This window comes from Lonchura striata, chromosome 2, assembly GCF_050655825.1.
Source record: "Lonchura striata isolate lonStrDom1 chromosome 2, ASM5065582v1, whole genome shotgun sequence".
NCBI classification, from domain to species: Eukaryota; Metazoa; Chordata; class Aves; order Passeriformes; family Estrildidae; genus Lonchura; species Lonchura striata.
In genome coordinates, this window is record NC_140704.1 from 133,092,402 (window position 1) to 133,108,520 (window position 16,119).

Genomic DNA, 16,119 nt, shown 5'->3' on the forward strand with positions numbered 1-16,119 from the left:
ACAAAAGGCAGGCACACACACCACCTCCTTCACCCTGACATTGCCTGTTTTCCCTGGAGTAAAGCCAGAACACAAGTCAAAGCTACCCATGACCTCAGCCTTCAGGGGACTGTGATTGCAGGGATGCTGCTGTACCACATGCACCAATTCATCTACATTAGAAAAGTAAACAAAATTATTGGACCATATAAGATATTCCCCCTTGTCCTACCTCTACATGCTCTTGTAAAAGTCCAACTCTGTCTTTCTTGTAGGCTTCCTTCATGTACTAGAAGGCTGGGATTAGGTTAACTTTAAGCTGTCACTTATCCCGGCTGAAAAATCCCAATTCTCTCAGCCTTTCCTCATAGGAGAGGTGCTGCATCCTTCCAATCATCTTGGTGGCCTCCTCTGGCCTTGTTCCAAGAGATTGATGTATTTCCTGTGCTGGGACCCAGAAATGGATGCAGCACTCCAGGCGAGGTCTCACCAGCACAGAGTAGAGGGGCAGAATCCCCTTCCTCGACCTCATGCAACTCAGCTCTTCTGCTGCAGCCCAGGACACGTTTGTCTTTCTAGGCTGCAAAAGCACATTGCCACTATATCCAGCCTTTCACCCACCAGCAACCCCAAGTCCTTCTCAGCAGGGCTGCTCTCCATCCGTTCATCCCCAGAACCTTGCCCTTAGTCTTGTTAAACCTAATGAGATTCCCACAGGCCCACTTTTAGATCTTGTTCAGGTCCCTCTGGATGGCATCGCCTCCTTCAGGTGTGTCAACCACACCACTCAGCTTTGTCATCTGCAAATTTGCTGAGGCTATACTTAATCCCTTTGTCAATGTCATTAATAATGATATTAAATAACACTTTTCCTAATATGGTCTCCTGCGGGTCCCCACTTGTCACTGATATCTACTGGAATTTGAGTTGTTGATCATTACCCTTTGTATGTGAATCTTCAATCACTTCCCCATTCACCAAATGGTCCACCCCACCAGTGGGGGACTGTGTCAATGCTTTTACAGAAATTCAGATAAATGACATCTGTAACCCTCCCCTTTTCCACTGATGTACACATCCCATCATCGAAGGCCACTAGTTTGATCAGGCAGGACTTGCCCTTGGTGAAGCTTTGCTGGATATCTTGAGTCAACTCCCTGTTCCCCGTGTGCCTTAGCACAGCTTCTAGGAGAATCTGTTTCATGAAAATTTATTACTGTGGGTGTGGTGAGGCTGACCAGAGAAGCTGTGGGTGTGCCATCCCTGAAAGTGCTGAAGGCCAGGTATGGGGGCTCTGAGCAGCCTGGTCTAGAGGAAGGTGTCCCTGCCCATGTCAGGGGGTGTCAACTACACGATCTTTAAGGCCCCTTCTAACCCAGACCATTCTATGATTCTTTGATTCTACAGATTAAGTCTTATACAGGTATCTCAACCAGAAAGTCAAGAACATCAAAAAGCAGTACAGCAAAAATTATTATAAGAAACAGCCTGGCTGTTTTCATGAAAGGAAGGACAAAGAAACTGCCCAAGTAAACGTTTGTGGGAAACTGTAAGAGAGAGGACTGCAAAGGGGGCTCCAGGAAAGAGCTGGGCAGAGGAAACCAAGTGCCAATCACATACAGAAATAGCTGATGATATGCCTGAAATGTGTAAAGATGGAAAGGATGGACAAAAGAGAAGACTGAGTGTCAAAATTTAGATTAAGATTAAATTTGAGTTTAGATAGTGATGTGAATTGCTCAAGTCTGGGTATGGGGAAATTACAGAAGGGGAAGGAGGGAATGCAGTAGGTTTTTTGATCCATCCTGCCATCAAGAATGGGAATTCCTGGCTCAGTCTTGAAGAGGATGAAGAGAAACAAACAAAAATCTGTGCTGACCTGTCCATTGATATGTAGAAATAAGATTAACTGCAGCTACCACTTGATCTATTGATTAGATGCCACAGGATGATGAACTGCAAGCTAATGGCAAGCTATTACCCAATTCAGTCTAGGAGCAGTGGAGTAAATCAATACATAGCAGATATCTGACTTTTATTGCTGGTTTGCAGGGAGGAAAACCTGTAAGTTGCTGCATTCTTTTAGGTATGCACAATGCAGATATGCACCTTAGGAACTACATTTGGCTCTTATATTTCAGGACAATTAAATGTTTTTTCTTCAGTCGACTGACTGCACCATCATTATTGCAGTCTTAATGCCAGAAGTATCGCTCACTTCATTGTTCAAGCTACAAAATGGATTTCTACCTCAGAAGTAAAAGGAGGAAAGTCTCTACAGGAGATGCAGATAATACCTGGGACTTTACCATTACTGGAACAGCCAGCTTAAGTCAACTGGGGAATTCTCATCAAAATTCTGGAGTATGTGGCTTTCATCCTGTCCCTTATGCAGAGATGAGACCTTCCTGCCCTTTAAACTTAATGAATTTTGACAATGTTTATGATATTATTTCTAGAAGGTGGAAGAAGAATATTTTTGCAAATGTCACTTTGAATATTTGGATGTTTATAGCACTGTCAAGTTGAAAACTCAAATTGTAGGATCAGCAATATCAGGGACCAGATGTCATATACTTCAGTGCTGAGGATGAGTATGATATTAGTGTCTCTCCAGATTTAAAAACTGCTTGAGATGAGTTTTATAAAACTTTTAAAAAGGAAGCTATCAGTTCAAAATGCTATTGCTTCAAATTAACACATTTCTTTGAAATAAACAATGGAAAAACATGGACACACTGCAGCAAGACCAGTGAAGAGCCATCAGTATGGTTGGGAGCTGATACAAAGACAGGATGAGAAACCTGAATTTGTTCTACCTGCAGGAAGAAGGCTCAGTGGGGCATCGTACTGCTGGCTTCAGCTACCTAATGGAAGAGTACTGAGAAGATGGAGTCACTCTCTCCTCAGAGGTACACAGTGATGCAAGCAGAGGCAACAGACACAAGCCGAAACATGCAAATTTTCCATTAAAGATTAGAAAAATCTCTTTCACTGCAAGGGTGGTCAAGCAGTAGACCAGAGAGTCCTAAGAAGTTGTGGATCCTCTGTATTTGGAGCTGTTCACAATTTGAGTGTATATGGCTCTAAGTCATTTGATCTAATTGGACCTGATGTCCACAAACTAATACATTTTGAGCCTGCTGGCACTGTGTACACAGACTTCTGCAGCAGCTAAATCCAGCAATTCCCTGTATTTGAAGCAAAAAGAGTATTGTTTCATGTTTTAAACCAGTCCCCTACTGGCTTCAGCAAGCTCCCTATATAACTAATATCAAGAAATGTGTTTAAAAGCCATTCTGTGTTCATCTTACCCAATATTCCCACAATTTCCAAAAGCTTAATCACACTGCAACCCCAACCTTCTTGTCTTCTGTTTTAAGTGTATCTGCCTTTATAGTTTCTCCTCATGAGGAAACTGCTCCATCCTCTTAATCATCTTATCTGTCTTTGTACCTTCACCACTCTTTCCTTGACATGCAGAGACCAAAATGGCATTCAGAATTCCCTGCCTTATTCTGGATACCCTTTCTGATTATTTCCAACATTCTGTCAGCTATGTTTGCTGCTTCACATCAATAAAAAATTCTATTTCATTTAGTGATGAAATTAAAAATTATTAATCCCATCACGCCATGCGTTATTCTTACTGAGCTACATAGTGAGCTCATTTATTTACCTCAGCCACAGTCATAAATTCACAGGATGGTTTGGATAGGAAAGGACCTTAAAGATCCAACCCTTCTGCCATGTGCAGGGACACATTCCACTAGACCAGGTTGCTCAGAGCTCCATCCAGACTGGCCTTGAACATCTCCAGGAATGGGGCATCCACTGCTTTTCTGGGCAACCTATTCCAGTGCCTCACCACCCTCACAGTAAAGAATTTCTTCTTAATATCTAATGTAAAACTACCCTCTTTCAGTTTTGATACCATCACATAGTGTTAGATTTTGAATAACTTTACAGGTTTCTCATGACAATGAGCATGCCTTCTATTTTATTATGATGTGCCCATAATACTCTTGAGCATGCTGCAGGCCTGATAGGCAGGAATGAAAAGAGCAGGTATAGTATTAAATGTGAATCACTGCCCTTTGGGGTTAATAACAAGAAATTTTGTTACCAGTTGGTTACTAATACCCAGAGATTAAAAAAATAGGGTTTTTTAACTGATCATATGGTTGATCCTAAGCAAAGTGTCAACACTGGAGGTGATTTTGGCATGACAAATCATGCAATTTAGGATTAAATGCAAAAAGAGGATTGTCATTATTGCCATTGGCAATACTGTCAACAGTAAATTCTAACTGAAAGCTGTTCATCAGCTTGGTGACCAATTTCCACAAAAGAAAAATAAAAGGGGAAAATGCTGGAATGATCTAAAAGAACTATTGGTGAGGGGGGCAGTGGGGGTGGGGGGAGGAGGAAGAGTCAAAGAGCTCAGGTTATTAACCCAGCAAAAGAAAGTCTCATATGAGATACAATTTCTTTCTAGGAATATAAAGGAAACAACATCAGGGCTGGAGAGAGCTATATAAATCAAAGCAAAACACCAACACAAATGGCCATGAATAAATTTACATCAGAAATTGAAGACCAGAACCAGAAGAAAGAGGGCAGTGTGTTGCTAAAGGAGGATTTAATGTTCAGTCAGTTATTAAAAATTACTCAGTCTCTCCTAGATTGTGCAGACTTACTTGAATGGTTCCTAAGAGCAACCACCTTTTCCAGCTGGGGACAGCCTAGCACCTTGTCCCTCTATCATAACAACCAAAATGTTGCACTGTTTAGCAGCCAAACAGGTTTCTGTTGGAGGTACTGGTCTCAAAAAGAGGCCTCAGCAAATAATAAACCTCTAAAATCCCAGAAACTAGATTGTGAGTGGAAAAGCACTCCCATAAAAGTTTACACAAAGATACAAAAGATTCAAACCAAGATGGATAATTTTAGCTTTAGGGCTATAGATCTATTCAATCTGCAAAGTTGCTGTCTGTATCTGCCCTGAACTTGTTCCTCTCTTTCTGTCTGTGAAAGCAATGCTAAGGAATTCTATTCACCAACAGATCTGTTTGGTCTCAGCTGGAGAACTTTGTTTAACTGCTTCTTAATAGCACTTGAGAGGGTTTAGAGAGAAGGCATGTGCACACACATGCAGAAACAGTGTCAGAAAGTACCCTCTTGTGAAAGGATGGGAGCAGTGAGGCTGCCCACCCTGGGGAGAGCCTCTGACATCTGCTGACAGACGCTGGCAGCCAGGAGGCCGTGAGGAGCGAAGCTCGCACGCGGGGATGCGACTCGGATTCCTCCTTCCAAGGAAATGAGCCAGGGAACTGCAGACTATCCCTTCCCAGGAAGTTGAGAGGCCATTTACACAGGAAGCATCAAAGATCTGGTTCTGGCAGCTCACAAATTAAAATAAAAGGTAGAGTCCAGCTTTTCTGTTATTTATTTTCATATTGCCTGCAAAGCTCATTTTTCACTCAAATAGTTCACAGGTCAAATATGGAGAGAAGCATGAAGCATGAACTAGCCCTTCACTCGGCCAAAAGTGCTTATTCTGGAAACCAAGGAGGGTCTTTAAATGTTACTTTTGTTCCTTACAGCTCCTGATAATGTTAGAAGAAGTAACACTGGCATTTACTGGGGAAACCAGCAATTTATTTGATCTATTTTGCTCTCCTTCTTGTTAACAATCATTGCAGCAAAATAATTTCCACTGCAAAAATGACCTCACAATTTTTTTGGGCCTTGGCCTGGGTTATTACTACATACAGCAATCCTACAGCAATGTGGGGAAGCAAACATTTGCCTAGCATACCAATTAAAGTCTATGAAGTGTAAACATAAATAGATCAATCCAGATTTGATAGCCCTATCCTCAACTTTTTGTTTGTTCAGTATTGCTCCATTCATCCACTTCAACAAAAGATTCCAGACAGTATGACAAATCATGATTATAGACAGGCTAAGTGCTTCAATTGCTTCTTTCCCCATGGTCCAAGCAGGAAATTATGAGCACTCTCCTACAAGAGTTCGCAACAATTTTTCTTATTGAGAAATAAAATGGGTTTTTGGAGAACGTGCAAATGTTCCTGTGAATCAGATAATTCTGCCCGTTGGCAACTTTTCAGAAGTTACCAATATCAGGCAGAAAGTCAAAGAGTTATGAACTTGATGAGGGCAAGCCCTCCCAGGGAAAGAAGAGAAAAGCTTGAGGATGCATGTATGTGCCCTACAGGGAAGCTTTCAGATCAAGATCCTTTCTGACTCATTTCTGGTGTCAGCTCAGTGTAAGTTAATGATCACTTTGATTTTTCCAAAGAAGCCAAAATTTCTCTCACCTGATTACTAAAGCTGCACAGAGCATATTATTAACCACATAAAGGCCTGATTCTGTCACTAGTAGCAACCAGGCTGGCTGCGCTACCTGCATCTCATAAAAGCCGTGGGGGTTTCCTGCAAACGTAAAAGCCTGCTACAGACATTGCATCTCAGAGGTGTCTGTACATCCTCCTGTGTGCATCCTCAGTAGATGCCCAGTCTCCAGGGAGACAAGCTAAGGTGTGGGGTCTCTGGTCACACCTTCTCACTGCTGCAAAACCGTGACCGACGCCGGTGATATGCCAGAAACTCAATGAAAAGCAGAATGTCAACTTTCAAAGTTATCCTTCACCCTGTTGCCTTCAAAAGAGTTCCCAGGAGCTGGATGTATTTCCCTGAATGTTTTCCACTGTAATTTCAACCATCAGCCTTCTTTTGCCACCCAGCATGCCTGCCCTATACTTCACTCAGGTGATGTAAAGCCAGCAGCTGCCCATGAGGTCTTGACTTTAATTTGTGCCGGCACAGGCAACTTGTAACTATTGAGAACAACATTCAGAGCTGTGCCTCTCCTCTGGAAGGTGCAACACTCTGAGGCCTGGCCAGGGACCTTGAAGGAACCAAGAGGAACCCCACAAGCTGCTGGACACAGCTGGACAAAGCTCTCCTTGCTGCATCCCCGGCTGGCTGGGGCTGCAGCCTTGTGCCTAACAGCTTTAAGGAACATTCTCACAAAGATGGGGACTGCATATGGAGCAGAGGGAAAAAAGGAGTATCAGGTGACTCCTTGACTGAAAAACAACTGGTAGAAGTTTCCCAGCCTTCCACAGTACATGGCTCACCAAGGACCAAGCTGCTTACTGGAGCTCTCCAATGCCTCCAGACCTCTACATCCAGCTAAGACTTTAACCTCTCTTTCCTATCCAAGCCCCTTGCTCCATGACAGCACTTCATTGCACCTTCTCATTGAAGTTGTTTTCCATCCACGAAGAAAGATATCTGTAAGTGGTCATATAGCTGCAATTTCAAAATAAAATACACTGTTCCCACAACAAACCAAGTGTGGTGATGAAACAGGCAGTTAGTTTAATTCAAAACCTGAGTAAAAATATCAAGCTCCTACTCGGCACAAGGTTGAAAGAAGAGAAAATCCTGTTTAGTTCTGTTTACGTTTTCTCTAGAAGTGTAGAACCAGTGCAACAAGTGTAATTTGCTATAATTTAATTATTCAGACAAGTGTACTCTCTACTTTTATTTGCTGTTACCCTGAAATAAATTTGTAGAATTTGTAGAAGGAAAAATAAGAACTTGTGAACAGAGATGCTAAAAATAAAAACCCACCCAACCAAATAAACCAGTTTTAGATCTTTTAAAATATAAAGATAATAATTTACCTTAAAGAAAACATTATAAAAATATGGTCATTTTTAGCATATGATTCACTTTTCTATTATGCATGCATTCCTGTTACTATGAAATAAAAGGTTAAATTTAAAAGAAATTATAAAATGCAATTTTATCATTTAAATTATATTTAACGTTTGTAATATCATTCACTCTCTTTTGATTTTCTAATCATTTCTTAAACCTCCTTGCATATAAAACCAAAATAAATTTAGTTAAAGTTCACCTTTAGCCCAATCAGTCTTCAGCAAATTTCTGCAAATCGTCCAAGTATGTTTGCACCAGGAATGTATCCTTCTGCTGCCACACTAGAGATAAGAAGGGACTTTCTAACTTCCAAAACAAGACCAAACACTCATCTGAATCCCTCAGACATGCTAGTCTTCTAACCATGCTTCTAATTTACTAAATTACCAGCATTTTTTTCACCATCACTTTCCATTTTTCTCCTCTTTTTCCATGAAGCATGCTTTATGTGCAAACGCCTATGGCCAAAAATTGTCACAAGCTTTTTGTGGCAATTCACCATTCAATTAACAAATTATGTTTTAAGCTTCAGTACACACAAACCCAAACTGTTTTAATTTTAAAAGTGTATCCATAGAAATCTTCTAGCACATTGTAAACTGTCACTGGAAATATCTCCATGTTTTCTATATTTTCATTTTCCTGGTAGAATATAAAATTGCAGTTATGCAGTTCATACCTAACAGTAATTTATATGAGATAAAGAACATTTTAAGTTTCTTTCAAATGAACAATATAGAATTAACCACCTTGTGGGGACATGCTTCATTATTTTCTCCTCTTCAAGGCTGGCAACATTAAATCTCCCTTGTAATTTTTAAGCTCTTTGACAGACAGGATGTAGTGTCTACACACAACCTCAAGAAGAAATAATAAGGTAGCTATTACATTTATTCATGTATTATGTAGTACAGGAACTATAAAATTAGTTGAAAACAAATAACTTTTCCATTTTTCATTAAGTTGTATACACTCTCTTCCAGCATTATCTGTTACAAATGATACAATATCATGATGATGCATTATCAAAGTTCAATGCTGGAGTCTCTCAGAGCTGGAGACACTAGTAATGGGGTACTATTAATGTCTTGAAAATAATCATGCATATCGTGGATGATTCTGCTTTAAACTGTGTAGCTAAAAACAATTAGGGGAAACATTTTAATATTTCCATTATTTGAGTCCAAAATAAACACAGTTCTATTTCAAAAGTCTTCATTTTCTCAAATGACAGAAGGATATAATATATTGTTAACAGACACAATATCTTCTGCCATTTTATCAAAGAGAATCTTAGAAAACAATTTGTCATTGTCATTACTCAAGCTTTGGAGGTGAACATAAATTCTATTGTGCATTTTTTTTTTTATTCTTAAGGAATTTTATTTTTATAGATGTTAAAAAAAATTTCTGTGTGTTTTATTTGAAGCCATGCTGAAACTTTTCAGACCTGCTTTTGCCTTGTATGTAGCAATCCACTATGATTAACTGCAAAATTTTGCATTAGCTACAGCAAGTCTGAAGAGGCACATTCCATTATTGCCTTCACTGAAGCCAGCATCCCATGTCTCCTCTCCACCTGGAACGTGTTAAGGGTTGGACATTTGGTATCACAGCAAGAAGGTGACTTGCTGAAGTATTCCCTAGCTGGCAGCTGTGCAGGATGACAAACTCCATGGGAAGAACATGACCTTGGGGTGGCCAGGCCCAGTCAAAACAGCCCTTGGTACTACATTTCCAAGCCTTGTGGCAAGCACTAGCCAAACCTCTGCAGAGAACATCCCTAATCACAAAGCCATTTTCACACCTTTCAGGGGTATTTTTAAGTATCAGTGTCTGATCTAAGTTCAAAACTGCAGAGAGGCCAGGGATAATGGAATTTTTAAAGGAGAAAAATTATTAATGATTTATCTTTTTTCTGTGTGAACTTTACTGCAACCTTGGCTAGAGATACTAGGAAAATCTTTTATGAAAATATTTTTAGGGTATGGCATTTTCTCCTTAGCTTTGAGTTTAGGTTTTGCCAAAAGATTTAGTTCCCTTGGGCTGCCTTGATCTCTGAAAGAAAGTCTAAGCAACAGTTGCCCTGCTTAGTGCTACTTTTCAAATCAACTTTTACCTTACTCATAAAACAAACCAGAGACTGCTATACTGAGGAAGCTGTAGAAAAAGTGTAGCATGAATTCTTCATCCAATATCACCATCTCTAGGATAATTTGAAATAAGAACTGGTACCCCATTGAAAATAAAGTTATTTTCAATGTATTTAAGAAAAAAACAATCTCCATTTTCAATTGCTTTCAGATTAAGTTAAGGGGTTTGCTTTTCTGTGCGTGTGTGTGTGTACGTGAAACTTCAGTGTGTGCTGGGATGAGTTTATTGCAGTTCATGTTATTGTACAGACTGCCTCCACAGTGAGATATTGGATGGATTTTTTAGGAAATTCAAAGCCACAACAAAGGCTTATTTTGTTTATTTCATTGCTGTCAGTCTGAGGTGGTTTGGAGTTTTTTATTGGCTTGTAAAGGTGGTCATGTTTATTAAAGTAAAAGGACCAAATTCCTGCTTCTTGTCAGTTTTGTGCAAAAAACTGGGAACTGTTCATAACCATTTCTCTGTAGGAAAATTAAGCCATCTCATGTGCAAAGAAGGGAGACTGTTGCAGGGAACTCCAGGTGAGCTGCCCTGTGCACAGTGCACTGCTGTGCAGAGCCACCAGCTCACATCCATCAGCCATCAGCCAGCACATACTGTGCCTGCACGGCTCTCAGAGCCAGCACCAACCTCCCCACCCCTTGCTGCACCTCCAGCTCCAAAGGCAGCACACAGCCCTGCTGTCTCTTGTGCCCACAGCATATTTATGCCCTGATATAAGTTAAGATATATACTAAGAAGGCATTGACAGCTCTAAGCTAAGTCTCAATATTTCTTTTTTTATCTCAGTCCTTAACTTCCTGATCGCTTTGTGTTTGAACTTGTGCCTGTCAAGCTGGCTTACTTGTCTTCTTCTTTATCAAAATGAAAGCATGGCTAGTTTAAAAGGGCTGACAACAAAATCCTCTAGTCTAAATGAAAGAAAACAAAACAAAACAAAAACCTACCCCAGCACAATCATCTCTCTACAGCATGAGAAAGCAAAAAGTGACAGCAATCTCAGATTTTAAAATTATTTTTATTGATTCTCATTGATGTCCTTGCTGAAATGTGAACAAAAGATTGAGTCATTTACTGAGGTCTATTCAAGACTTTTCTGATAGCTTAACCAATAATAACTGTATAAAAAACTCAGCTGGGTAGAGGCAGAGATCCTAAAGGGTGTCTTTATGATAACGGGAAGAGCTCACAGAGCTGCCACAGGGCAGCATGTGCACCCTTGAATGCACCAGCTGCATTTCTGCACGGAGGCTGAAGGGCAGAGTACCAGCATGGACATTAACTCTGCTGGTTCTGCCCTGCCATGGTGTATATGGTCTGTGTGGCCAAGCTTTGGGAGCGAGGGACCTACAGAGGCAACTTCTATGAGAAGCTGCTAAAAGCTTCCTCTTTGCCCATCAGAGCCAATCCCTGGTAGCTTCAAAGGTGCACGTGCCACTGGCCAAGGCTGGGCCAATTAGAAATGGTGGTAACACCTCTGCAATAACATGTTTAAGAAGAAAAAAAAACCAAAATTATTGTATGGTTGTAATTGAGGCCAGAGAAGAGCAGGGTGAAAACATGTGAGAGGAACAACTCTGCAGACACCAAGGTCAGTGAAGAAGGAAGGGGAGGAGATGCTCCAGGCACTGGAGGTCAGATTCCCCTGCAGACCATGGGGAAGACCATGGTGAAGCTGTGTCCCTGCAGCCCACGGAGGTTCATAGAGGTGCAGACATCCACCTGCAACCCATGGAGAAGACCCACACCAGAGAGGGTGGATGCCTGGAGGAGGCTGTGACCCTGTGGGAGTGTGGAGAGAGAAGCCTACACGGGAGCAGCCTGTCCTTGAAGGACTGCACCCCTTGGGACAGTGACCCACACTGCAGCAGTTTGAGGGGGACTGCTGTCCATGGGAAGGACTCACATTGCAGCAGCTTGCAGAGAGCTGTTGTTCGTGAGATGGAGCCACATAAGAGAAGTTCATGGAGAACTGTCTCCCATGGGAGAGACGCCATGGTGGAGCAGGGGAAGGGCTCCTCTCCCTCAGCAGCAGGAGAATACACAGATGATGAACTGAGCATAACCCCCATTCCCTCTCTCCCTGCACTGCTGTGGGGAGGAGACAGAGCTGGTAAAGAGGGAGGAGATGAGGGGAAGGTGGTTTTAAGGTCTTTTTTTACTTCCCATTATCCTGCTCTGATTTTTTTAGGAATAAATTCAGTTAATATCTCTAATTCAAGCCTGTTTTGCCTGTGCTGGTATTTGATGAGTGATCTCTTCCAGTCCTTATCTCAGCTCATGAATCCTTCATTATATTTTCTCTCCCCTGTCCAGCTGGGATGGGGAGCAGTAGAGAGGCTTTGGTGGGTGCCTGGCATCTGTCCAGCATCATAAGGGAAAGGCAGATATGGAAATTTATTTGGTTTAGTTGTAAGTTATGATTTGACTAGCACAAGGAACTTATTTGTTGAATTATCTTTAAATCATCACATTTCAGAGTAGAACCACACTTTAAATATGGGAAATGTTATTTGCTGTATATGTATTATGTTATTAAGCATAATTAAAGTTGAAAGCCATGAACCACACTCAAAGCTACTGCAAGGCTATAGAGCATTTCTGTGGCTAACAAAATAAAGTACCATATGCTGGAGAAGTCAGCAGGCAAGAAATAATACACTTAGTTGCCTAAACTACATACAGTATGCTGTGGGCCAATATCTGTGCAAATATTTCAGAAATGAGTAATGAATAACTATTCTATTCTGAGAAACAAGTATGTGACTGCTAACATCATCATTTCTAGATATACAAACTGCCAAAAGCTAAACTTAAACTTTGGAGAAAAAAACCTCTCTTTTTATGGGTGCAAAATTCTACAGTGCCCTGTTTAAGGCATCTCAAAGATATCATATCTAGCTAAAGTATTTCACCTCTTGACTTTTCTAGAAGCCTTGCTGTGATTTTTTTCAGGCACTAAGTCACACAGAATATTCTATGTTTCCTTTGTACCCTCAGAAGTAGACAACAAAAGGGTTTTTTTTTTTTTCCTTTATGCTATGTTTTATTCATAACCATTGAAAAGAAAAATCGAAACTCTGGTGTGAGTCACTCTTTAGATTTTTCTATTAGAAAATTGAATCAGAACTGTAAATGGTTTCAGACACAGATACCCAAGACCAGCACTAGAAACAGAGCAAAAACTAATGCAGATCTGGAAAAGGCAGTTCCAATGCAATGTTTTAAAATGTAAATGAAAAGAGACCTGATTTTCACAAGGATTGCCACCAGATTTATTCACTAGTGAAGAAGTAAGGGCTATCTCTGAGACAAAAATAATTGCTGCAGGTTTCACTGGACTCCAGAAGAGGTGTTTTACCACACACATCCTCCTGCCACAGCTTTGGACTCTGAGCACCCTCAAGGGAACCAACTCTCTCCAGAAAGGTCACCACTGGCAAGAGTGGAGCAAACACAATCCACGGTGATTCTCCCTCAACCAGAACTATCTGATCAAATGCTCTGGCTGAAAGAAAGTTTCTCCATCTCTACTGGAACAATCCCCTTTCTTGACCTGCACAGCACTGAAATGATGACAGCCAGACCCTGATTCTGTTACACTGCTATTTCTGATATCTGAAACTTGGTAAAAATGCCCTCTAGGCTAGAGGATATACAACCCATGTTCGCAGCCAACAACACAGAGTTTGTATTAGCAGAATGTACTGAAGTGTGGTTGCCCTCAGTCTTCTACATCCATAGGTAGTCACAAGGAATAAATCGTACCTTAGAGAAGCTCAACAATTTCATCAGCTTATATCTGGAGCCAGGTTGTATGGGGAGCATAAAACTTCAGCTCATTCTAAGCAAAGACACAAAGAGATAAAGGGTCAAAACAGGCTCTTGAAAGGAGTTGCTATCTGACTTGTTCCCATTCCTCTAGTTCTGCACAAATTCAACTAATGAAATTTTGAAAAGGAGCTGTTTATTTTATCAGGAGAGAAAAAAAAAAAAAAAGGAAGAGGAAGGGAGATGGAGGGCTACAAAGTTAGAGTAGCTTCTGTGGAGATAGATCACTGACTGAGAAAAATACAGTAGTCATGAGATGTTTAGCCAATTCATCACCATTTACATTATACAACATTGGTATAAGCTTTTGTGAACATATCAGGGCTTTGATAAGGACAGCTATAGAAAAACCTATGCTATGTAAACCTATGTAAATAAAAGTTAAATACATTTAAAATAAATCTTTTACTTACAATGTTTTTTTCTTTCTTTTGATTGTATTAAGCAATACTTGTGAATTTACCAGTGGTGGGGATTTTTTCCAAAAGAAGGGGCACTCCCCCACTGTTCTCTACCATGTGTGGACAGAGCAAAGAATTCATTCACATTCCTTTAAATACCACAGAACAAAACAGATAAAAAACCCCAATGAGCTCATATTTATATAAATACTATTACATTTGTGTCATGTACTTTTTATACCCAGTGATCTGTAGCCTTAGAATGTTAATAAAAACCATAATGTTTGCATCCACAGTCCATAGTTTAAAAACCTAACAAGTGATAACAGGGGTGCAATGCATTTTATGCACACTATTTATCCACTGAAAAAGTGGGGGTGGGAAGAAAGCAAGGAAAGCACCCGAGGCCTGATGCTGCTCCCATCAAAGACAGTGGGAAGTTTTCCTAGTGACTACAAGATGCTGGATTGTGCCTTAGGTTTTGCTGGCAGAATTGTGTGTGACTTTTTTGTTTCTCTTGTGGCTAAAACACAGTCATTTGCTGCCCTCTAGAAGCAGACTGACACATACACTTTCATTTACCTCAATATAGGTCTTCTAACTGTAATTTTTAAAATGCACCTAACAACAATTACAAGCAATGTCAAAGGCTGTGAGGAACTATGAGATATTGAGAATTTTGAAGTGTTCTCTAAATTCAGTTATTTCATAACATCACCTGCTATTCTGTTAGAAACATGGAACAGTGTCATGTATCGCTGTTGGGATTATCAAAATTTTGAGAAGAAATTAATTCATATTATTGCTTTATTCTGCTTAATAAAACTGAAAATTAACAGAATAAAAACATGAATGCTTTATTTAAAGCCCAACTCTCACCACACTGATACAGGACACTGAGAGGAATGGGAGATTGCTGAGGTTAGGATGAAAGAACCACAAAACAATTCAGTGAGTCTCAATTCATAGTTAAATATTTTATTGCCTCCATAAGTAGTAGCAATCTCATCTAGTAATAATGATTATTTATCAAGTACTTAGAATTTTTTTCAGTTTTATTTTGGTTTTATTAGTAGGGGAAAAATAGTCTAAAAAACACTGGGAAGTGCCTGATGTCCACAAACTCCCCAATGAATGAAAATTAGGAATGCAATTTATTTTAAATTAAAAAAAAAAAAAACAGAAGAGATAACCCACAAACCTTCTAACTTCAGCTCCAAGAGGTTAAAAAATCCAAGCATGAAAGCAATGAATGAATAGCACTCAAATGCCAAGATACCATTCAATTATCATTGTGTAATACAATTAGATTACAAATATACAGTTTTCTTAAATTTTTTTTATTCATTTATTTATTACTTCACTTCCATCACAAGTGGATTTTGTGTGAAAAATGTAAAAGTAGAAATATTGTTCTAGTACCAGTTCACAAACAGCCAAATGCCATTAAGTTATATCTTACACCATGTTCATTGCTATATAATATTCCCTGAAGTGACCAAGTCTTGAACAGCTGAAAAGTTCTTGATTGTCCTTACACCTGGCTATGAGAAAAATTGCCCACTTAAGGACATATGCACTAACCAACCAAAAATCAACTTATAATTAGCAGCCATTTTAAAAAAATATGTCTTAGGATCACCAAACTGTTTACACTGGAAAAAACTTTTCCAGCCTGTCAAGTCCAACCATTTACCCTGTTTGCTTCTCTTCTCAGTACTTTGATAACAAATACAAGCGGGACAGGGTTGCAACTTTGAATCTGCAGTTAGGTACTCATAAGATTCAAACTGAATGTGACTGTTGTGCTATATGCCATTTCAGAGACAGACAAAGACCTTCAAATTAAGATTTTGGTGGGTGAAATACATTTCTGATGTCTCATTTAAATGTCAAAATTTAGGTAAAGTAAATCTGTAGTTGCTTATATCTGCTAATAAACATTCTTTAGTAATGCCAATGTTTTATGCTTTCCAGAATGAGTCTGAATATTTTTCCT